Genomic DNA, 24,600 nt, shown 5'->3' on the forward strand with positions numbered 1-24,600 from the left:
CATTCACAGAAAATGAGTAATACTTACCTTTTAGTTTGATCAAAAGGTTACACAATGTAACTTACTTAAAGGAGTCACATCTCTATGAAGAACATTAGTTTTATCTAGCACAACGTGTGGATTAATAGAGAAATCAGTGGCTTACTACTAATAACATAATTCAAAGACACTAAGATTCTACTTCTTAATCTGAGCTACATTACCCTATAATATTCGTTGTTCCAGTTCTCAGGAGTTTCTCCCTTGGTTTTGAGATCAGTGTGGTCTAGTCCAAGTATCTATGTACTAGAAAAATGATGGCCCAGCTCAGTTCGTGTCAAACCTCCTCATTTCACCGTCCGGTGTTTTACTCCCTCTCCTGCCCTCCAAGCCAAATAAGGTGGCTGCTGAAGAACCCTGCAGAAGGGGCCTTGCTCATCTCTTAGTGTAAAAAAGATGCTGATAGCAAGATCAAGAAGCAGGACTTCACCGTATGCTATTAGAAACTAGTGCTGTGACTCTAAATGAGACGAGTTGCCTACAGCTGCAAAATTCAGTGGTGACCTTGCTTTGCCTTACGTACAATTTATAGATATCAATGCAATAAATACTTTCTGTTTGTGCATATGAAAATGCTATCTATCTATCTATCTATCTATCTATCTATCTATCTATCTATCTATCTATCTATCTATCTATCTATACTGTGTTAAAGTTCGGCATTCTGCGACCTTCCAGATTCCTCCTTGCTTTCACATTGGCCCAGTTTGGTGTGCAGTTCTCCATTTTCAGATTATTTCATGTATCTCATGAAATAGTTGAAAATATTCATCATTATTTTATTGTTGATATTTACATAATATACATAAGATGTGTGCATTTTGATTGATTGTTTCAAGATGTACAATGTAGCCATAAAAATAGGTCTAAGGAAAATGCTTCCTTGGTGGCATAACCCGGAAAACCTTGGAAAACATTTGATGCAAGTGGGGCCTTAGCTTGAATTTTCAGCCTCTTTTCTCTGTGTGCGTGTAGACACGGATGTGCAGGTATGTACGCACATGTGTGCCCATGCATGTGGACAGCAGAGCCCTCAAGTCTGGCTTCCCACCTGCTCTTTTCCTCATTTTTGAGACATGGTCTCCTTTGGGCCTGGAGCTTGCTGAGTAGGCTAGGTTGAGATATGGTCTCTTATTGGCCTAGAGCTCCCAGAGTAGGTTATGTTGGCTGGGAAGCAAACCCCAGGAACCCGCCTGGGTTTCTAAAAGCTCATGATCACACTCGTCTTCTTATGTGGGTTCTGGGGGTGTTCAGTTCCTCATGACTGATAACAGGCACTTTTCTAACTGGACCATCTCCATAGTTGTATTCTCAATCTGTTAAAGAAAGAAATGCCTTCTTGATGTATATAAAGTCGACAGTATTTTCTAATATATTAAAACTTAACATTTTAATCATCATCAACCCAGAATAAATGCACTTTTGATTTTATACTCATCTATAGAAAGAAAGGTGAAGTGAGAGGCACAACTCACCATGAAATAGTGGAAGAATGCTGACTTCAAGTAAGATTTAGGTAGAAAATTTAAGACAAAAAAAAAAAAAAAGGAATTTATCATTGTAACAAGAGTTGCATGTATTTATTGAAGAGTCACCCCGTCGGCCACTAGGGGTCACAATTACACAGCACACTCTCACGACACAGACCACTAATGGGCCAAAGAGGAAGGAGGAAAAATTCCCATTTGGAAACGGTTTTGAGCTTTGTGTGCAGATAGCACACTGAAAAAGCGTCTGCCACATGCCTGCCAGCTCTAATTACACGTTAGCGGGGAGAAGATACAATGGCACCGAGACTCGCTCCAGCTTATTTTTCCAGTCTCATTTCTCTCTATTCCCACGCAAAACACCAGTTAGGACTAGATTTGAAAGAGCTTCTCCCCGCCTTTAGGGGTCAGTTTTCTGAAGGCTGTGATGGCAGGATGATTTGACATTAAGGGACTTAAAGTCTTCTCAGGGAAGATAGGATTAAAGCAGGCAATGTGTGTGGTTGACCAATGGAAGGCTTAGAAAAAAAAAAGAATCTATTTCCCTCAAAGCAAAATAATGAAACAGCTTTTACTTTCTGCCCCACCCCCACAGTTTCAAACATGGCCATGCAATCGTTTCTATGCCCTGCAAATAAGCCATTATTAATAAAAACGTTAGGCATGTTTGTCTGTTGGTCCTCTGTATCTTTCAGTTGAATTCTTGGAGAGTGGTCTACACGTCTCCTGTCCCCCAAAGGTCTTAATGCCAGTTCTCCCATGTTTCCTCCAGCATCTCTGCTTTGGTCCAGACACTCTTCCTTCTCACATAAAGTAGCCACAATATGAGGAGAAGGGAAACCTTTTGCGATTGAGAGGTAATTCTTGGTCCTGCATCTGCTGCATCTGCCTCTTTCAATTTTTTTTGTAATATTTTAACCTTTTGAAAATTTTTTTTTTTTTTTTTTTTTTTTTTTTTTTTTGGTTTTTCGAGACAGGGTTTCTCTGTGGCTTTGGAGCCTGTCCTGGAACTAGCTCTGTAGACCAGGCTGGTCTCGAACTCACAGAGATCCGCCTGCCTCTGCCTCCCGAGTGCTGGGATTAAAGGCGTGCGCCACCTCTCAGTTTCTATTCCACTAACAACAATTAATCCCCCTCATTCACCAATTTACAATCACATCAAATGTCATATGTATACACATGCACACGTGTGTGTGTGTGTGTGTGTGTGTGTGTGTGTGAATGAAATGAAACTTTTACTTTTGCGTAGAAGTCACTGCCAAGGAAAGGCACACACGAAGCATTGCTGAACTTGCGGACTGGTGGGTACAGTTGGAAATCTGTCTTTCTGTGTTGAGGCAAATGTGAACTTCAGGTGCAGATAGGCATAGGTGTCGGTAGATAGAGATCGGTTTCCAAGGATCACCAAGTAGAGAGCAGAGAGATCAAGGTCAGCCTATGCGGCTTTCTTTCCGAGTGTTCCAGGCAGCAGGTCCTCTCTCACTTGACGAACGGGACAGGTAGCATCAACAGAAAGCTCTCCTCAGGAGAGGCAGGCTACACAACACTGAAAGCAGGAATGGCAGGCGTGTTCACCGTGCGTTGAGCACATGCAAATGTGACGTGTGAGCTGGTAAAGAGCTTGTGCTTTTCTTTTAATTTTATCTTTGGGTTTGTGTTTTGAGGTTAAAACACGATTTTGTCATTTTCCCTTTCCCTTTCTTCTTTCTAGCGTTTCCATGTACCTCTCATTTCAAGTTCACAGCCTCTTTTTTTTAACAGTTGTTTTACACACACACACACACACACACACACACACGCTTTACCTGTCAGTAACTTTTGGGCAACTATGAAAATTTTCATAAGAATATGAATATACATTCTTTTTCTCTTTTTTGAAATTATTTTCACACAATATATTTTCTTTGTGGTTCCCCCCACACACAACTCTTCTTGGGTTCTCCCCACCTCCCTACCCATGTAACTTTAAGCTCTTCTTCTTTCAGAAAAGAAACAAATAACCCCTAAAAAACTAAAATCAAAACAAATAAACAAAAAACAGATAAGACAAAAAAGATAACAAAACAAAAACTCACAAAAAAAAAAACATGGTGTTTGTTTTATGTTGGCAAGATACTTCTGGGCAGAAGGCCCCTGGAGCGTGGTTGATAGACCCGGTGACACTCCATTTGAGAAACATTTTTCTTTTGCCAGAAGGTTTCAGTTGCAAACAGCTTAATATGGGTGGGAACCCATATTAAGTCACCTCCCTCAGTGCTGGTACCCCTTCTTGCTTGAGTCTGTGCAGACCCTATGCTTTCTGACACATCTCTGTGTGTTTATCTGTGTCCCAGTTCTGCTGTGTCCAGATGACAGAGTCATCTACTGCCTCTGGCTCTTTATCTTTCCACCCCCTCTTCTTTCTAGATCCCTGACTCTTGACGGTAGGAGCTGGGCGGAGACATTCCATTTAGTATTGAGTGCTCCAAAATCTCATTGTCTGCACATTATCCAGCTGTGGGTCTCTATGTTAATTCCCACCTACTACAAGAAGAAGCAGCTTCTCTGATGAGAGACGAGAGACACTGATCTGTGGGTATAAATCATGCTTTCGGGAGTCATTTTATTGTTATGTTCATTTACCAATAATAGTAGTAGGCTTTCTCTTAGGACACATATCTAGTCTCAGGTTCTCGGCTACTCTGACAGTGTCCAGTTTGAGTTCTACATCATGAAGCATATCTTAAATCCAATCAAAAAGTGGTTGGTTACTCTCGCACTATTTGTGCCACTATTGTATCAGTGCATCTTGTAGGAAGGTCACTGTTGTAGACAGGGTTTATAGGTGGGTGATACTGATGATTGCCTTTCTCCTCTGGTGTTATCCAAAGTACCTTCCAGCACCATAAACATTAGTCAGTAGGGGCTAGGCTTATAGTTTGGCATTTGTAATTGACCACACTTACTTATCAGGCCAAGGTCACCTGATACGGTTGTAAGGAATGAAATCTGGCCAGGTTGGGGGTGGGCACAGCATGACGGAGGCTGTAACAATTTCAATGAGAGCAATCAGACTTTTATACCTTTATCAGACACAGAATATAATGGGAATTTCCAAGATCAATACAGTTGTAGTTGCCAGGATACAATGATGTTTGCAAGCTATACAAGGTACACAAGATTAATGCCTCAAGTTTCCATGCTTCCTTGACTACTACGGGAACATGCAGGGAAACACTGCCTGAGGGGTGCGTCGGTCTCTCAGAAAGTGGAAGGCACATTGTGTCCCAGAAGCCATGGTTGCTAACCTGAAAAACCTATGATGTATGCCTCTCAAGGCAGGTGGATCATGCCAACTCCATGGTTCCCTGCAGGCACTGACTTGATTTTTCCATGTTTGATGACATGAGTTAAGTATTGCCTTCAATGTCTTACCACCACGTTGTGGTGAGAAATCAACAGCCTTAGCAATGACTTGTGATATTTTATATAGGGATCATTTGGCCAACGACTCAACAATATGTAGCCCATTCTTGGTACTCTTTATGTAAGATGTCTTGTGGCATTGTCTTCCCCATTCTGTTGTGACTTTCTTTATATTTATTTCACATATGTAAACATTTTAGGAAGCTTCTACAGTAATAGGTTTCTGTGTCTTTTCTAAAGGACTTTAATGTTCCTTGTTCCTTCCCATAGTCCCTCATTTACCCCTTTCTTCCTTCTTGCTTCCCATTTCATTTTTGTGTTTCTAGTTTTTTCTTTATTGTTCTACAATACCATGTTCTGTTTTCACTTTTTTGGGAGATCCCATCCTCCTCTCTGTTCCCTTACTAGGCACTTAAGCTCTGTGGTTATTCAGACTTTAGAACACATATTGAAAGCTTTTAAGTTAACATACACATGTAAAAGAAAATATTCAGTATTAGTGTTTTGGGGTATGAGTTATATCACTAAGGATGATTAACTTACTTGGAACTTTTATATTTTCATTTTCTTGATTGTTGAATAAATATGCCCTTGTGTAAATGTACCATATTTTTATCATCCACAAAAGTTGAAGGATGACTAGGATGTTTCCAATCTGTCTATTATAAATAGAGAAATAATGAACAGTATGATGTAGAGTCCTTTGGATATATGCCCTTGAGTGGTTTGGCTGGATCTTGAGGTAGACTGATCTTCAGCTTCCTAAGAACTACCACATTGATTTTCAAAGTGGTTGTGTGGGTTTGTACTCCCACCAGCAATGAATAAACATTCCCTTTCCTGCATCTTTGCCAGCATTTGTTTTATTGATCTTGGTCATTCTGACCAGGATAAGATGAAATCTCATAGTAATTTTAATTTGTATTTTTCTGATGGCTAAGGATGTTGAGCATTTCTTTAAGTGTTTTTCAGCATTTGTGTTTCATCTTTTGAGAACTTGTTCTTTAGTCCTTAAGAAACGCCATTTCTTAATAGGGTCATTTTCTTTATGCTCGGGTTATTTTAGTTCTTTATATATTTTAGTACTAGCCCTCTATCATATGTATAATTGTTAAATGTCTTTTCCCATTCTATAGGCTGCTGCTTTGCCTGAATAACAGTGTCTTCTGCCATATAGAAGCTTTTCAGTTTTATGAGATTCCAGTTATCAATTGTTGATCTTAGTGTCTGTGCTATTGGTGCGCAGCCTTTTTCTGTGCCAAGGAGTTCAAGACTATTCCCCACTTTCTCTTCTATCAGACTCAGGATATTTTGTCTTAGGTTGAAGTCTTTGATCTATTTGGAGTTGAGTTTTGTGCAGGGTAATGGTTATGTATCAACTTGCATTCTTCTACATATGAACATCCAGATTGATCAAATCATTTATTTAAGATGCTGTCTTTTCCCCAGTGTTTATATCTGGCTTCTTTGCCCCCTTCCCCCCCAAAAAAGATGTCTATAGATGCTTCCATATTCTTTTCATTATTCAGGATTTTCTCGATAGTTTTAGGTGTATGTGTGTGTGTGCTGTTCTTATATGAAGCTGAAGATAGTTCTTTTTATTTCTGTAAATAATTGTGTTGGAATTTTGATGAGGATTGCATTGAATTTGGAGATTGCTTTTGATGGAGGACCATTTTCACAATAATAATCCTACCTATTCATGAGCATGGGGAATCTTTCCATCTTCTGGTGTCTTCTTCAAATTCTTCAGTGCTAAACTTTTATTATACAAGTCTTTTACTTTCTTGGTTAAAGTTAATACAAGATAATTTATTTGAGGCTACTGTGAATATCATTTCACCAACTTCTTTCTCAGTGTGTTTGTCAGCTGTGCATAGGAAAGCTACTAATTTGTCTATGCTAATTTTGTATCTTGCTATTTTACTGAGAGCATTTATCACTGTAAAAGTTTCCTCGTGGAGTCTTTAGGGTATCACGTACCATGAAGGATACTTTGACTTCTTCCTTTCCTATTTGTATCCTCTTGGTCTCCTTCAGCTGTCTTATTGCTCTAACTAAGACTTCAAGTACTATATTGAATTGGTATATAGAGAGTGGACATTCTTATTCCCGACTTTAGTATAAATAGATAAATATCTTGTTTTTAAATATGACTTTGTCCATTATTATTACAAAGACAGACAGATTCTTTCATTATATTACTCAAAGTTTGATCAACACTGACAAAGTACATTGGTAAAAATCAGTAAGCTCTTGTGCTGACAGAAAATTGTAAGTGGAGATAGAGCAGTCTTAAGCATCCCGGGGAATTTATTTCCTCACGTAGGAAGAGGGTCTGAGCCGTTAAACAGAACTATTGACACAGTGACAGAGAGTGGTCCTGTGTATTGAACAGAGAGTCCTGGCTATCACATTCAAATTTTGTAGCATATTAGAGGCTTATGTATCAATGTGCAGTACTTCACTGCAAAGTTTCAAATATTTTTCTGGATACAGTGGTATTTTGGTGCAGAGCATACATGGATCAGCGCCTCAAATTCTAAATTACTAGATGCTTACACAGAAGTTCTTAAATTGTTGATAAAGACGTTGGGTGGGTGGGGGGAAAAGGAATTTATTATATGGCTAGCCGAGGAGAAGCAGACACAAAGAAAGACATAAATAAGTGACTCTCCTTTCTCACGTTAGCATAAAAAGCAATCCAAAGTGGACTATCAGTCTATAGCTGCCCCAAAGCATAAGCCAGATCTGGAAAAAAATATAAAAATTTGCAATCATATATAATAGAAGATGTTTCTGAAATATGAATTAATTAGAAGGTGTAAAATAAATGTAGCATTACATACAAAATTTAATTATTACAGAGTACACAGCAGTAAGAGTCAGATAGTAATTTCTGGAAGTGTTTATAACCAAGAAAAACATCTTACAAAACAAATAGTCAACAAGGAAAGGAGCAAAGTTTATAAAGTGGAATTGTAGATCAAGAATGCTTGTATCAATGTTTTATTAAAAAGTGAAAACTGAGAAATGAAAATCAAAATCTCTGTTTACTAGTTCCTATGACTTCAATGGTAACAAAAATGACAATTAGATCCATACAAAATAACAGGCTCTGGATTTCTTCTCTCAAAGCAACTGCTCACAGGAAGAAATTGCAATGAAATGTTGTCCCCTGCATATTGATTTGTGAATCAATGTGCATACAAGTGTATGCCTACATCCCTTAGATTAAACGTTTGTGGTGATGGCAATTCTTTTATTCTAAGGGAGAAAGAAAGAATGATCCGCTCATATTTCATCTTTCATGATTGGTCATGAAATTTTTTTTTTGCTAGCATGTGTAGATCTTATATGTTTTCCTAAGATGCACCCTAATTAAATATTTCTTTGCTGATATGGGTTCTCTGTAATGTGGTATTACAAAACAATACAATAGAATAAATTTGTACAAATAATTGCCAGTCAAACAACTTTTTCTCCTTTGGGACTGCTGAGAGTGTGAGTATTTGGTGATATTGGGTTAACAGGGACACAGGGAAACAAAAGTCATGTTATAGTGCTGGTGGCAGAAAATGGGAAGAGGGAGAATCAGCTCTCTCCACTGGAGTATCTCTGGGAACATCCGCCTCATTGCAGGGCAGACCACAGGCCCAGCAGTCACTGGTCAGTGCAGAAAAAGCATCTTCTGAGGGCTGTGTGTCAGTACTGAAGAAGAAGCGGGACTTAGAAAAAAATACGCCAAATTTCTACCAGCGGTTATTCCTGGAAGAAGAACGGTGTTACAGAGGATGGAGTGATCTAAGCATAAACTTGATTATTATTCCACAAAATGATATGTTGTTTGACACACTAAAATTACATAAATTAAAAATATATGAATCCCAGAGTCAAATACTATTTTCTGTAGAGACTATATACCATATATATATACTCCATACCATATTTCCCTTTCTCAAATTTACAAGGGTAATTACTACATTTAAGTGCTTAGGAGACTTCCTATATTATTCCAAGACTGCGCCCCTTAGTCAAGTCATTCCCATCATTATGTCAATGATTATTTTTGTAAAAACTCTTGAGAAAACTGTGTTGTTGGCTGGAGAACACTCTGAGAGGAAAGGGATCTCCCCAAATGCCACCTTGCTCTCATCAACCGTTTCCACAGGTATTGGGCTCATGCCTTTAAAGTCAAGAGTACCCAGACTCTGAGAACAAATGACGTTTTCCAGGTTGGTTTCAGTAATTAATTCTGTGCTTCAGGAATCTGTGTTTCTGGGCGGTTTATACTCCCAGACATAAGTGTGTGGTCCCTGCAGGAAGCCAGGGAGCCCCGGAGTCAAGCACAATGAAGATCACTTGCTCTAATATGCTTAAATGTGCCTGGAAGATAAGGCTGGAAGTCTGAGCAGGTTACAGTACAGAACCTTCACTTTCTCAAACTCCAGCTCCTTTCAGCGCCCCCCCCCCCTCGCCCCTGCCTCAGACGCCGACATTCAAATCGACTTTTCTCATTTATAACAGCAGCTGCTGTCTTGGTTTTAGCATTGTCCACTGAGCCCCTGCTGTGATTTTCTGCTGCTTCAAAAGATAGAGGAAAGCGTCCCCGAAAATGACGTGCTACTTACTCCTGCCATTTTGCTAAAAGACACTCAAGTGTGGACAGAGTCGTCAGCGAAAATGACAGAGAATGGCATGCTCCTGTCAGGAATGCCTCCTCATCAGTGGCTCAATTTTCAGAGAGGAGACTTAGAAGTCACGTGCCATCCAGCTTACAGACAAGAAAGACAGGCTCTATATGGCCTCTGAGACAGGAGCTAAAGGGTGTTGCTTCCAAGGAAAGAAAAGGGTCTGGGAAGACGGCTCAGCAGTGGAGAACTTTCCGAGGACTGGAGTTTTGTTTCCAGCATCTAGGTTGAATATCTTACAACTGTCTGTAACTCCAGCTGCAGGATACCTTCTGGCCTTTGCAGGGTCACATGGGCGTATGCAGGCGCGTGCGAGCACGCGCAAACACACACAAAAACACAATCTTTAAAAAAATAAAGAGGAGTAAAGTCAAAAGCATTGAGAAAGAAAAAAACAAAACAACAAGCAAACAAACGAAGCACACTGAAGTCAGTAAGGCAGTCTTCACTGGAAACATTTGGGTTTTGAAAGGCAAAGAAATCAAACAAAATCAAAACGATCCAATGTCAGTCAAGGAGACTGAAATGTTTTCCAACTGCTCTCTGCTCATACATGTTCCAGGAAATGAGCGAAAGTGACACATGCAGGCGCAGTGTGTGGCATGAGGAGAAGAATGGGATCCTAGTTACTAACAATGAGAAATCGTAACCTCAGAAAACAAACACAAGTAAGAACAAGAGACAAGGGAGGGAGACCAAAAAGTAGGGGGGAGCGAGGCCAAGAGGGGGAGCAGAAACGAGAGGCTTAGAAGATGCAGTTCCATGCTTCTAAAGTTCAGATGTGTATATATGCATTTATTATATGTGTGTGCATGTATGCATGTAGGCATATGAAAGCCATAGGGCAACATGCAGAAGTTATTTCTACTCCATCTGTTTGCAGAATTGAGTTCAGGTCACCAGGTTGGGCAGCAAGACCCTCACCAACCAAGTTGTTTTGCCAGCCCACTGTTCCTATTTCTTAAAGCTGAATTCTACAAAACAACAGTTTCTAAGATAGCAATAACTGCTATGCAAAAAAGAAAAACAAAACCAATTCCAAATGAATAAAAACAACTGTGGTCAATTAAATGTCACTATTCTCACAACTTTTAGTATGAGAATATGTTGCTTGATTGCAAACAGAAATCTATAATATGCTTCATTTAATATTGGAAATTGTTCTTACTGACAGAAAGTCTTTTAACATTGGAAAACAATTCTTGGGAAATGTTAGTTGCAAGAATTCAGCGATGTCTAGCTGTACTTCCGCTGCTGTCTACCTGTAACTTTGAACCATCTTTATTCTTTATTGAACTTTTAAACTTTTGTTCTGCATGATAAAGGAGTTATCCAGAATAGTCCCGAACCTCATTTGCTCAAGTCCCAAACAGGATAATTCATGCCCAAGTCTTCGCCTATGAAAATAAGCTAAATTGTTTGTTTATTGTGTAGGCAATGCTCACCCAGGGCCTACCTTATCATAGGAGTCTATCAGTGGAACAAGCAAGTCACAGGAAGATGACTCAGGAGTTCTAGCGAATTCAGTAAGGAAGCCCAGATGGAATGCTGACATTCATTAAAGTCTTCTACTTACTACAGTCAAAGGAAAACTCCAGCTAACTTGCTAGTACACATGAGGTCATCTGTGATACTGGTTATCCTGTCCACATCCAAAATGTCTAGATCCTCTGTAAGGCCACTTCTTCCCCCTGACATTTGATTAGGAAATTTTAATTTGGGACTTCAAGTCTCGGTTTCAAATGTGAAGAGGTAAAAGTAAAAGAAGCATATTGCCTCTGTCTTTCTAACAAGAAAACAAAGCTGGTTATAATGAAAAATCAATGCCTTTCTAGACATATCAGAAATGAGAAGTTGCAGGGAAAATTGTGACCAAGTAGGAAAAGAGGAGGGAGGGAGTGGAGGAAAGAGAGAGACAGACACAGAAAGAGAGACACAGACAGACAGACAGACAGACAGACAGACAGACAGAGGCAGAGAGACAGAAACAGACAGAGACGGAGAGACTAGCTTAGTTTGATAGATGTATCAGGAATATGAAACACATAATGGTAGATTTGGAGAATTGCTGGAGGCCACATTTAAAAGAGACACTTCTGGGATCACTGTCTTGGAAGAGGTACACTTTCATTTACCACTAGGAACCCAACAGATTTATAAGAAAAAGATCCTAAGAAGAGCCAACATGGCTCTGATAGGGAACAGGAAAGAGGAAAAATAGCCAGAGTCTTCTACACCACAGATTCTTAAATTGTGGGTCATGGCCACATGTGGGTTGGGAAATGGAATCATTTCTGAATACACAATGACAAAAAATTAATTTAAATCAAACGCATAATGAGTCCAACGTGTTTGTGGCAGAACTTGACTACATTGCATCATATGGCTTTTGTGTAGCCTTGATTCTAAGCACACAGCATGCACATTGTGTGCTGCCCATCCCCTCCCACCACCCAGGACCAACAAATACTGCCTGAACCAATCTGAACCATCTTGGCTCAGACTGGAGACACACTGAACTTCAGTGTTTTTACGTACATGTAGGTTGCATAAACATAGTGATCAATTACAGAAAACAAACGTTTAATATAATTTTTCACAGCTTAAGCATCAAAATAAGTGCTTCTCTGCCTGTGGGTCATGACCCTTTTAAGGTCGAATAACCCATTCACAGGGGTCACCTAAGACCATCAGAAAATACAGATATTTACATGGAAATTCATAATAGTAGCAAAATTATAGTTATGAAGCAGGAACTCTGGAGTATTGTCTCACTCTTAGGGAAGTTCAACAGTTATTTCTTTGCAGATCCTGCATGTTCAGTTCATCAAGCAGTCAAGGCAAGAGCAGTTTCTTGCCCAAATGGCTAGCAAACTCTATAAGGAGTCTCTTTGATGCGTATCTTCCTCTTGAAGTAGATTATTGTTGCCAGGAGCAGGTGTGTTTCATTGTCATGAAAGTCCTAAGTTCTTAAACATTTTAAATGCCATATTCTGTAGTCTGTGCAAGATTTGAAGAATCCCTATCCATCTGAAATACATCTCTGTACATCTAGAAAATCTAACTAATGTGACTACAAGCTTGACTATTATAGATGATTATCTATTAGCCTATATTTTAATTGTACATTACATTTTTAAATGAGCTACACAAACACAGAAATATACATAAAACAAAATTGACCTTAAATTTGTATTAATAAACCAAGATCCATACCAATGCAAATATCCGTACCATATTCCCCTTTAAATGTCAATAAAAATATATAGACAACATTTGGGAATATGGGTATAATTCTTCTCCAAAATATTTACTGCTGATTGGGGTGCTGTTAAGCTTTCATGGTATATGCTGTGTGTTACAGTTCATCTCAATCAGCAGTTGGGTGAAGTAAGTTTTTGGGGGTCTTTCAGGGGATCTTGGTCCATCAAACCACATTAGTCTGGGAGGATTCCACAGATTCTCATCCTTTGTGGAAATGAAAGAAGAACCTCTTTTCCAAAGCACCATATCCTTAGACTCAAATTCTGAAATCAAGATACCTTTAAAATACATATGTTGGTTACTTAGCTCCTTCACAGTCAAAAAAATTCAGAGACAGCACAAAAATATGCATAATCCAAACTTGCTGTGTATTTTTCATTTTTATGTGGCTTATTATTATTTATTTTTTTAATCTGTGACTGTCTGTACTCTGTCTCTTTAAAGACTTTGTTTTATTTTATTTTTTAAGCAATTCACTTCTTTTCCAACTCTCTGTACTCTTTTTCTTTTCTCTCCCAAGTCTACGCACATTTATCCAACACTGTGACCCATTTAGAGGTCTTTTCCATCTGAGTTTGTCTTTATCACACATCTGTAACTTTTACTGACCAAGACAGCTTCTTAAAATGCTAAGTGCTTCTTTAAAATTTAAGATGCGTCATTACTAGGGTATACATGGTACTTTCTGCTTGCTCTGCACAGTCCAACATGGTGGAAATCCATTCACTGCCTCTGCAAGCCATGCACATTGCCCCATTAGTAGGCACACAGCAGGTCTATGTTGCCATTAAGCAAGTTGTAGTATGTCGCTCACAAACCCCATTTAAATGCTTGGTCTCCAGAAAGAACCAGAGGTTGCATTGGCAGCACTGCCCAGAAAGCTGGCATTTCAAAATGGTGTGCCTTTTCCCCTGCTACTAGTGAGTCAGGAAAACCTCTCTTAAAGGAGCTGCCACAAAGCTGCCAGCAAACAGCAAGAAGCTGTGTTCAACTCTGTATTTTTGTATCTAGAATTCTTTTTCAAGCCCTCTCAGGTTTTACATTTACTAAATAGTCCACCACATTGGCATCAATTTACTGCAAGAGGCCGATAGTTAGTTCCTGGCTGCTTAGTCCTGAAATAATCACAAAGAAACTGTATTAATTAAATAACTGCTTCACCTATTAGTGCTAGCTTCTTATTGGCTAACTCTTTTTTTTTTTTTTTGTTTTTCGAGACAGGGTTTCTCTGTGGCTTTGGAGCCTGTCCTGGAACTAGCTCTGTAGACCAGGCTGGTCTCGAACTCACAGAGATCCACCTGCCTCTGCCTCCAGAGTGCTGGGATTAAAGGCGTGCGCCACCATCGCCCGGCTTGGCTAACTCTTAAATATTAATTTAATTCATTTCTATTAATATGTGTATCACCAAATGGCTGTGACTTACTGGCTAAAGTTTTGGTATCTGTCTCTGGCAGATCTACATGGCTTCTCCTTTATTCTGTCTCCTTCCTCCCTGCATTCACTTTAGTTTTCCCTGACTACCTAAGTTCTGCCCTGTTATAGGTCCAAAGAAGTTTCTTTATAGATTAATGGTAATCGAAGCATACAGAGGAGTATCCTATATCATCTAGGTACATGATCTGGCTTTTTGGAGTTCATTCCCTACGGTGGGATACATTGTTCAGCCTTGATGCAGTGGGGAGGGACTTAGTCCTGCCTCAACTTAATGTGCCAGGATTTGTTAACTACTCATGGGAGATCTTACTCTTTCTGAGGAGTGGATGAAGGGGTGGGTTGAGGGAAAATAGGGGTGATCTGGAGGAGGGGAGGGAGGGAAACTGTGATTGGTGTGTAAAATGAATGAAAAAACAATAAAAATAAAAAATAAAGACACTAGAGGAGTTAAAAAACATGATCACTAATATTTAAATTTAAAAATTGTTATTTAGATTTATAATAATAAAAAGTGAATTCAAGGCTAGACTGGTCTGGATAATGAGAAATGTTTCAGTCACAATAAAACAAAACAAAACAAAAGCATTATATAGCCTAGGAGATCTAGCCATGGGTTAAGTGTTTTCCATGCAAGTGTGAGGGCCTTTGTTTTGGTCCCCAGTATCCACAAAAGTGTTGGATACAGTGGTCCACTTTTATAATTCCATTGCTGTAGGTGTAGGAACAGGTAGCTCCTGGGGACTCAATTGCCAGTCAAACAGTAGCACTCAGAATAGCTCTACAAAGGTATGAACAATAAATCTAGGCAAGAATATGGAAGGCCTCTATAGGAAAGCTAAGATACTGAAGAAAGAAGCTGAAGAAGACACTAAAAGATGAAAAGGGCTCACATGCTCATATGTAGATAGAGTTAATTCTACATAAATGGCTATATTACTGGATTGAGTGCGATTCCCATCATAGTTCCTATGCCATTCTTTGCAGAACTAGAAAAAAATAATATTCTTGAAAGCGAGCAAAACCCAACTGTGATGATAAAGGATATGTATTATGTGAGTAACTTATATAAAATAAAATTAAGACAGCATATGTGTGTGTATGCTCATGTGTGCATGTCATTATTCCTATTGAACCCATAATAGCAGAGATAATTGGTGCTATATTTTTTCTTGCTAGGCTTAGACACAGTTTTTAAAATAGTACTATGATTTAGGTACTTAATACTAATCAATCAAAGTTGACATTTAAGATAAAATCTACTTGCAAACATAAAATTACATTACTGTACAAATGAGAAGTCAGAGACTGTGAGAATTTAAGGAATATTCCAGTTACTTATCAAGACACATAGCTAATGGAAAATTCAGGGCTAATGGCTAACATTTATCTGCCTCCTCAATCTATCAGTCACTCATCTGAAAGCTCCATGTGTAGAAATTTATTTAAACCTCAAAACATTCATAAACTATATGAGTTATTACAATTTTTGACTTTAAAAATGATACAACCAGGGGACAGAGGTGCAGTCTCTAGGCTTGGGATTTGGAGCTGGGCATACTTGACCTATAATCCACACTCTTTCCCAAAATGTGAAATTGCTCACAGAGTATAAATAAAAGTAAGAAATTCTGGCCTTAAAATTTACTCAGTAATTTCAAAAGAATTTAAAAATTAATTTTTGCATGAACTCAGGGTTTTTATCTTTTGACATCTCCTGGATACTAATACAAGTTTCTTGAGTTTCAAGTGAAACTATTCTCAAAATTAAAAGAAAAAAGAAAACAACAACAACAAAAAGCCTTTGCAGTGAAATATGTCTTTCAGCAATCCTGGTAGGAACCACTTGGGCAGAGGCTTTCAGTGACTTGTAGGGGTGACAGTGACAGCAGCACAGTCTCTAGCAACTCAGTGAATTTTCCAGAGTTCCTCAAGTGCTCCAGTTGACTAGCACTCCCACCCTCAAGTAGTGTCTGAGGAACTGACTAAGCTTTTGGAACAGAATCTGAGTGATATACAATACGAGTTTCAAAGAGCTCATTTTCCAATTCTTGGGAAATACTGCAATGGTGCTGCTGTGAAAAAGTCTCTGAAACTCAGTACAAATAACTCTACCCCTCCCCCAAGGAAGGGATTCATAAATCCTGTGGGTGAGAAACAACTATACCACTGCTCTAGAAAATTTTGTATGACAAAAATTAGGCAGTGCAGATATAAAGTTCATTACTTGTATTGAATGTGTCAAGACACTTAGGATGGATCAGAATCTGTGAGGTGACTGCATGTCCAAAATCGAGTATGGCCAGTATCAAATGGAATCTCATGGAATCATTATATGCATGATCCAGAATCAGAAGAAGAATGCAAATGTGGGATTTTCTAGCAAAAACAACTGATTAATTGAAGAACAAGTAGATTTTCTAGTTACAGTTTTCCTTAGTTATGATAAAAAATAAATACAAATATTGTAACTGTAATTCTTGCTTGATGCCTGTTTTATTATATGTAATTTTACTATGTTAAAGTTAAAACTTTTTTTATTTAAACAGAAAAGGGGACATACTGTGGGAGTCTCCTCTGTGTGCTATGATTACCATTAATGAATAAAGAAACTGCCTTGGCCTGTTGATAGGGAGGAACTTAAGTAGGTGGGGAAAACTAAATGGAATGCTGGGAGGAAGAAAGCAGTCAGAGAGATGCCATTGAGTTGCTGGAGACAGACATGCTGAAACTTTGCTGGTAGGCCACAACCTCATGGTAATAGACAGATTAATAGAAATGGGTTAAATTAAGATGTAAGAGTTAGCCAATAAGAAGTTAGAGCTAATGGGCCAAGCAGTGATTTAATTAATACAGTTTCTGTGTGGTTATTTCGGTTCTGGGCAGCCAAGACAAACAAGCAGCCTCCTCCTTGCAACAGGGGCCAGGTGATATGCCCATAAAAACCAAAGAGAAATCCAAATACCAACAGTGACAATGAAAAGATGCAGCTCACAGCAGTCATGAAGAACCTGTATTCATTATCTCTTGGGAATGGTAACCTACTAAATGTTAGTCTAATTATCAAGTCCTTGTGTTATGCATGGGGTTGGAACACTGTGCCATATTTACATCTTCTCATGGTGCACAGATCAGGAGAGGATACCTCATTTCTGAATTGAGTTATGCAATTGAGATTAAATATTAGAACATATTTAGTAAACCAAAGGCAGAGGGACTCACTCAAGACTTACTACATAGAGCCTAGTTGCCCGTGGCTACTGAGATTAATTCCAGGCCTTATTTGCTGAGAACATGGGGTTTCTCAAAAATTGTCTACCATGGTTAGGTTGGATTATTCAATGATCAGACTATAAATCATGATGCTAATCTTTTCCAAGGCATGATCTATATCTCATTCTTTGATGAATATAAGGATTGTGTAAAGTTTTCCAAAAGTAATACATGGCAGGAAATTTGTCTATAAATTTCCAGGTTCAGAAAACAGTATGGTGGTGACCACAGCTGTTGTAATAGGAGCGGCAGGGCTGCGTCCCCAGCACCCGGCCGCCCGTATGGCTAGCTTATGCCCTGAAATAATTACATGGAAACTGTATTTTTTTAAATCACTGCCTGGCCCATTAGCTCCAGCCTCTTATTGACTAGTTTTTACATATTGATCTAACCCATTTTTAATATTTTGTGTAGCACCACGAGCTGGCTTACCAGGAAAGATCTTAACCTGTGTCTGTCTGGAGTGAGAGAACCATGGCGACTCCCTGATTTAGCTTCTTTTTCCCAGCATTTTGTTTTGTTTACTCCACCCACCTAAGGATTGGCCAGCAGTGGTACCCAGAACAGGATGAGACCAACCAAGTTATAGACTGAGATAGTTAGAGATTGTAGCTGTGTGACTTAGTTGTTGATGGAAATGTGCTAGAATTTGTTTGTCCAAATTATGTAACTATACTAATAGGAAGATACATTAATTGATTAATGAGTTAAACTGAAGTCACTTTTGTTGCATGAGGCAGTACTAGAATTCAATTCTCTGATCTCTAAGCCAGTCTGTCATGTTTGCTAAATTGGTGATGGTTTACTGAACTGGAAAGCATTCACACAAGATCAGACTTTAAAAATCATCACCAGGATTGCAGATATGGCTCAGTGGGGAAAATGTCTGCTGTATAAACATGTATATGATTTGGATTTATACACTCACATACAAGGTTGGTGAGGTAGGACATACCTTGGTGGTAGAGACAGTAGATCCCAGAGATTTGCTGGACAGCAAGCCAAGGTAAAACAACATGCTTAATATTCAACGTGTGTCTCAGAGAATAAGGTGGGGAACTGATTGAGGAAGGTATGCCAATGTCAAACCCTGTCTTCCAACATCTGCACAAGAGGGCATAATTGCACATATGTGTACACCAAGAGGGAGTGGAGGGACTGAGTATGGGAGGGACGAATGGAGTAGGGTAAAGCAGAAGGGGTTGGGGGTGTGGGAAACAGAGAAGTTGGAGGAGAAAGAAAGCAAAGTAAAACCACCATTCTTTGAAAACTATGGCTCTTTGAAAAGGAATCAAGTGAAAGCGAGACTCATGTATCACAACCAGGAAAAAGGTGAGATCTTCATTATGATTGTTTCAATCTTCCAAAACATTACGAGGTGAATGAGCTACAGTGGGTGCTGTCTTCAGTTCATTGTCTTTCATTATTGAACAGTTCAATCCATTGAACTCTTCTAGCTTGAGATATTTCCATGATATGGCAACAAGATACAAGTATTTTTTAAAAACCTGGTTTCATTATTTTGTCATATCGATCAATTACAACAATCAACCCTGATAGCTTTTCTTCCATCATGCATATCATCTGTTCTTATATGGTTTAAATTTCTGCCTCGTGAATTGAACCACTGAATAATTATCCAGTTAGTTGAACCAAGATAGAATATTGATCTACAGAACACTGACTGAAATATATCTGTCAAATTAGAAGTAATTGAGAGCTTGAAGCCCATTTGACTAGGTGGAAAACCTGCTAATAGCTATATGCAGCCCTATCTGAGAGAAACAGTGTCTTCCCTTAGAATGTATTACGTTCATGTAGTAGGGCTAACCTTGTTATAGGACTAGCCTTGCCAAACTTTACTGTATGTTGCAACCATCTGGCAAGCTATTAATAAGCAAGGATTCTTTGTCCATACACCAGATCAATTAAATCAGAATTTATTGAGGTGGCACTCACAAACCAGCATTTAAAAACACTACAAGTGAAGGCAGTATGCAATGTAGAAAATCTCTTTGGTGGTAGTAAATTTAGGCTTCCTTATTTTTCTCTTCTGAACACCTGTAATATGAGTGTTTCTAATTTCATACTATTCCTGAACCTCTTCAGTTTTCTATTGGCTTGTCCAAGGACAAAGGCTTGAACATACTCAACTTATCTATAGTATGATAACCCATAATAATGAAAGCATTGATCCTCAAACTCATTGTATTACCATCTCTCTCTCTCCCTTTCCAGATTATTTGTTAATTGTCCCTTTTTGTATTTCTGTTTCTGCCAGGACTAAAGTCTCTCTCTCTCTCTCTCTCTCTCTCTCTCTCTCTCTCTCTCTCTCTCTCTCTCTCTCTCTCTCTCTCTCTCTTTCTGTGTTGCCAAGTTAGGTAGGTTTCCTGGATAGCAAGTCCCACAGATTCGACTTCCAATCTCAACCTTCCTACAGCTACCTTTACAGGCATACCACCACCAGACTTAGTTCACCTTCATATAGGAGTTAGGGATCAAACTTAAGTCATCATGCTTGTACAATAAGCCTTTTACAGACTGAACTGTCTCCCAGACCTTCAAGATGTTTTATATCCTACACAGAGACCACACATCCAGCCTTTGTCTTGATCAGACATGTTCAATGTGACCACAGTAACTTTAAGCTTGATTTCTTGGTTTGACTTTAGCAATAATGCAGTCTTTTGATTCATTGTCCCTGTTTGTTATTGAAGTTGCTGTAGTAGGAGCTGCGGGCCTGCTTTTCATCCTGCCTGGCTCCTGCATGGCTAGCTTTACACCAGAAATAACAACACACAGATTGTATTCATTTAAACACTGCTTGGCCCATTTCTATTCATGTGTGTAGCACCTTGAGGTGCGCTTACCAGGAAGATTCTAGCCTACATCCATCCTGGGTTGGAGCTTCATCGCGTCTGCTCTGGAGAGGAGAGCATGGCATCTGTCTCTCAGAGGAGCTGCCTTGCATCTGAGCTCACTTCCTCTTCCTCCCAGAATTCTATTCTGTGTACTCCGCCTACCTAAATTCTGCCCTATCAAACGGGCCAAGGCAGTTTCTTTATTGACCAGTGAAATCCCACATCAAGTTGCTTTCTTTTCTTTCTATTTTTATTTTACAATTTCTTACAATGCATTTTGGTCGTATTCACCTTCCTCCACAAACTAACCCCAGAGTCAGCCTTCCTCCCTACTTACCCAGCTTTGTGTTCTCTTCTTCCTCCTCCTCTTGTTTCTGTTTTGTGCTGTTTATGTACCCTTGGAAGTGTGGCTTTCTACTGGAGTGTGGCCAATGGCATAAAGAAAGTCAGTTATCATTATGAAGATGCTTTATTTTCTTGTGTGCTTACTCCTCACCTTAGAAACAGAACTGCCATTCTCTTGTTCTCTTTTGAGAATTACAAAATGTTAATTCAGTCCATGTCAAAGGTACTCCTTAAAAATTCAACAATACTAAGAGTAGAGATGAGTTACTTTAACAGCTTCTAAAAAAACATAATAAAATAAAGTAATCAATGGTCACTTATAATGAATTTGACTTTGAGGGTTCTTATCTACCTCTTAGAAAATCTAAGAAGGTAGTCATGAAATAGTTGCTTATTCCATCATAACACATGTTTCCTAAATTCTTATATAAGATAGCCCAGAGGTTAAACATTACAGGAAAGTATGAATCAAAAAGGCAGTATATACCAGTGCAAAACCTTTTAATTTAGCATGGGGATTCTGGGTAGCAGCACAGTGAAGTAATTCTGAGATGAATATTCAGTGTATCAACTGTTGAGAAATATTACTGAATCATTCTATTTAATCCAAGAAGAGAATCATTATGCAACGCTATTTCCATATTTTAAATGAAAACACTAAAGCATGGAGATAGCATATTACCTGTGTTATAGCATTTTACATTTTGTACATGTAAGGAAATAAAGACTTTATTGTATACTACTAAATTATTAGTGAGTAGGATTCTAGATAACTATATGCATATTTTGTTTTATTTAATTGTCAATTTAATTATGACATTTTTATAATAAGAATCAGGACAACAGCACTAGCCTAATTTAAATTTCTTCATGTTTGATGGTATAAGTAAGTTTTGACTTCAGCAAGAGGGTCTTAGTATCACATTATAGAGAGTAACCAATAGCCTTGGCAATAGCCTATGACGTTTTGGGTTTTGATAGGCCTCTTTTGCCAATGACTCAACAAAATCTATCCTATTACTGGCATAGGAGGTTTAACTTCATAGCATAAAATGTCTAATTGGAACATTTTCTCCCACCATTATGTGATGACTCCATGTTGCCGTGGGACAATGGTCTTGTACCCTGTAAAGATTTGTCTCTTGTACTTGTTTAGTAAAATGGCCAATAGCCAGGCAGAAAGTATAGGTGTGGCAACCAGAACAGGAGAATTCTGGGAAATAGAAAGGCTCAGTCTGCTGTGATCACCCAGACACAGAGGAAGCAAGATGAAACTGCCTCACTGATAAATGGTACCAATCCATATGGCTGACACATACAAGAATTATGTATTAATGTAAATTTTAAGAGTTAATAAGGAGCCTGAGCTCACAGTTTATAATTAATGTGGGTCTCTGTGTGTTTCTTTGGGATTGGATGGCTGTGGGACCAGGCGGGACAGAAATCTCTGTCAGTTATATATATATATATATATGAAAAGAATTTACATAATATATAGATAATTTTAAGAAGCATATATATTAATTGGCTTCCTATGGCTTTTCGAAAGGCCTTTAATGTTAGTTGTCTCTCAAAATATTCTCCCTTTTACTCTGCTCTCTCATTAAATTTTAATAGAACATATCAAATAAAATTTTACTTCCAAGAATTTGAATCTTACCTGAAAATGTTCAGCTTTTAAAACTACTCTGATCACCAGCGACTATGTGATTATTTTCACAATTCTAAAGACAGAAAGAGTCACCACCCCCAAAGCAAACTTGGGTGTCAAAAACCAAATCATAGATAACATGATACTTTATCCCTATCTTTTGGAGAGATAAGACTATGTTGAGTCACTGTCCTGTCTTTGTAAGAAGTCATAACTCAGCCCAGTCTCTTAAGTGATAATTTGAAGAAAGGCCATTTGGCAGAGTCATATCCAAAACATGCATCCCTCTAAGTAGTTTAAACCTATAGAAGATGTCCGATTTGATTTTTTTATACAATTTAACCTAACTATGATTAAATAAATAATTATTCAAGTTTTTAAAAATGTTACTGGGGCTTGTCTCATGATGAACAGGACAGAAGCAATGAAAAGTCAACAAAATTTCTACCTAATAAGGTTTCAGATTTTTAATATTTTTCTTTAAGTTCATTTTTTTGTGTTGGGGATAAGATCTAGATTCTCAGACATTCTAGGCCAATATTCCATCAAGGCATGTCTCTAATCCTAACTTCTATTGCTTGACAGTTGTATAGGTTTATATAATAAAGTTTAGCTTTACTCAATCCCCTATTTTACTCTTCCACTAGAACCTTCTTCTCAACAAGCCCTCTCCTACTTCTCTGCTTTCTTTTGGGGTATGGCCCACTTAATTACTCTTATATGCATGGTAGGCATGTTATTAAGTGGAGCAAGAGCAACATATCCATGGCTACACCACTGAAGAAAATGACACCTTCCCACTCATGATCCAGCAGTGACGAGTCGGATTCACTGTAGGTTTTGTTCAGATAATTGCATCCAAGTGCAACGGGTAGGCATGTCCAGGTGACGACATCTTTTTGTTTCACATCACTCTAATCTAAGCTCTTACATATTCTTGCTTCCCCTTCTTGAATGATGTTCTGTGCCTTAGAGTGAGAGATGCAGCTGTCCCATTTAGGACCATACGCTACACTGTCACTTATTCGTGGCACTGGGCCAGTTACGAGGTTCTGCATGGCCATTACCCATTACAGCAAGGAGTTTATTTGATGAAGGTTGGGCACAACACTAGTTTATGGATCCAAACTGGAGCAGTTAGAAAACATTTGACATGATTGTTTAGCAGAACAGGGGTAGTAGGATACCAGTAAGGTCATGGGCCATACACAAAAGCATGTTTAGATTACCCTGAAAGATTACTTAATACAGACAAAACTGCAGGCTAGCGAGCCATAAGAAATGACTGATGTGAAGAAACTTTGACTTCCAAGTTTCAATGAGTAGAGAATACTGGAAAATTATTCTAGCAATGACTTCCTAAGCAACAAGCCCAGTTTAACTATGTGTTATGCACAAACTGTCTGTAAGAAGTAGGATAGATAATAGAATTAGTAACTCTTTATCCCATCCTCAAGATACATGCAATATAATAGGGAAAGAAGGATTAAAATGGAATAAAGGAGAATCATTTAAGTACTGTTAAAGATTTGCTGATGTTTGTGCTAGATGACAAAGAATATCATTATACTACTGGAATCTTTGCAATTTTATTTCATTGTTGGGTCACCCAGGAGATAAATTTTGTTTGAATAAATCAAAAACGATTTTGGCAAATAAAATGAGGGTATATAGACTAATTTATAAATGCAGAGAGATAATAATTACGATGTATGATTATGAATAAAATTAAGATGTGTAATCAGGCTACAGTTCTGAGCATGTGCACGCTTTAGCTACTTTTCTGCTGTTGTGACCTACACCATGGCTGGTTTTCTGTAAGGGCAGGGCCTGTCGTATAACAGTCATGCCCAGTAGACACCATGAGAGTTTTCTTTAGGGGTATGACCCATAGTATAACAATCACTCCCGGTAGACAACACACAATCATGCATGTATGGGTTACATAAATTATACTCAGTGGGATATTTGAAAGAAAAAAGAGAGGACATTAAGTTGGGAGGTGATGTTTTTTCCTGGAAAGAATTGAGGGAGAATTGGAGCACTGAATACGATCAAGATACATTTTATAAAGTTATAAAATAATTTAAAATATTATATTGATTTATTTTTGTAAAATACACCAAAAATAGAGCATACAATTCAAAGTGAGA

This window comes from Chionomys nivalis, chromosome 14 (genome assembly GCF_950005125.1).
Source record: "Chionomys nivalis chromosome 14, mChiNiv1.1, whole genome shotgun sequence".
Classification (NCBI taxonomy): Eukaryota; Metazoa; Chordata; class Mammalia; order Rodentia; family Cricetidae; genus Chionomys; species Chionomys nivalis.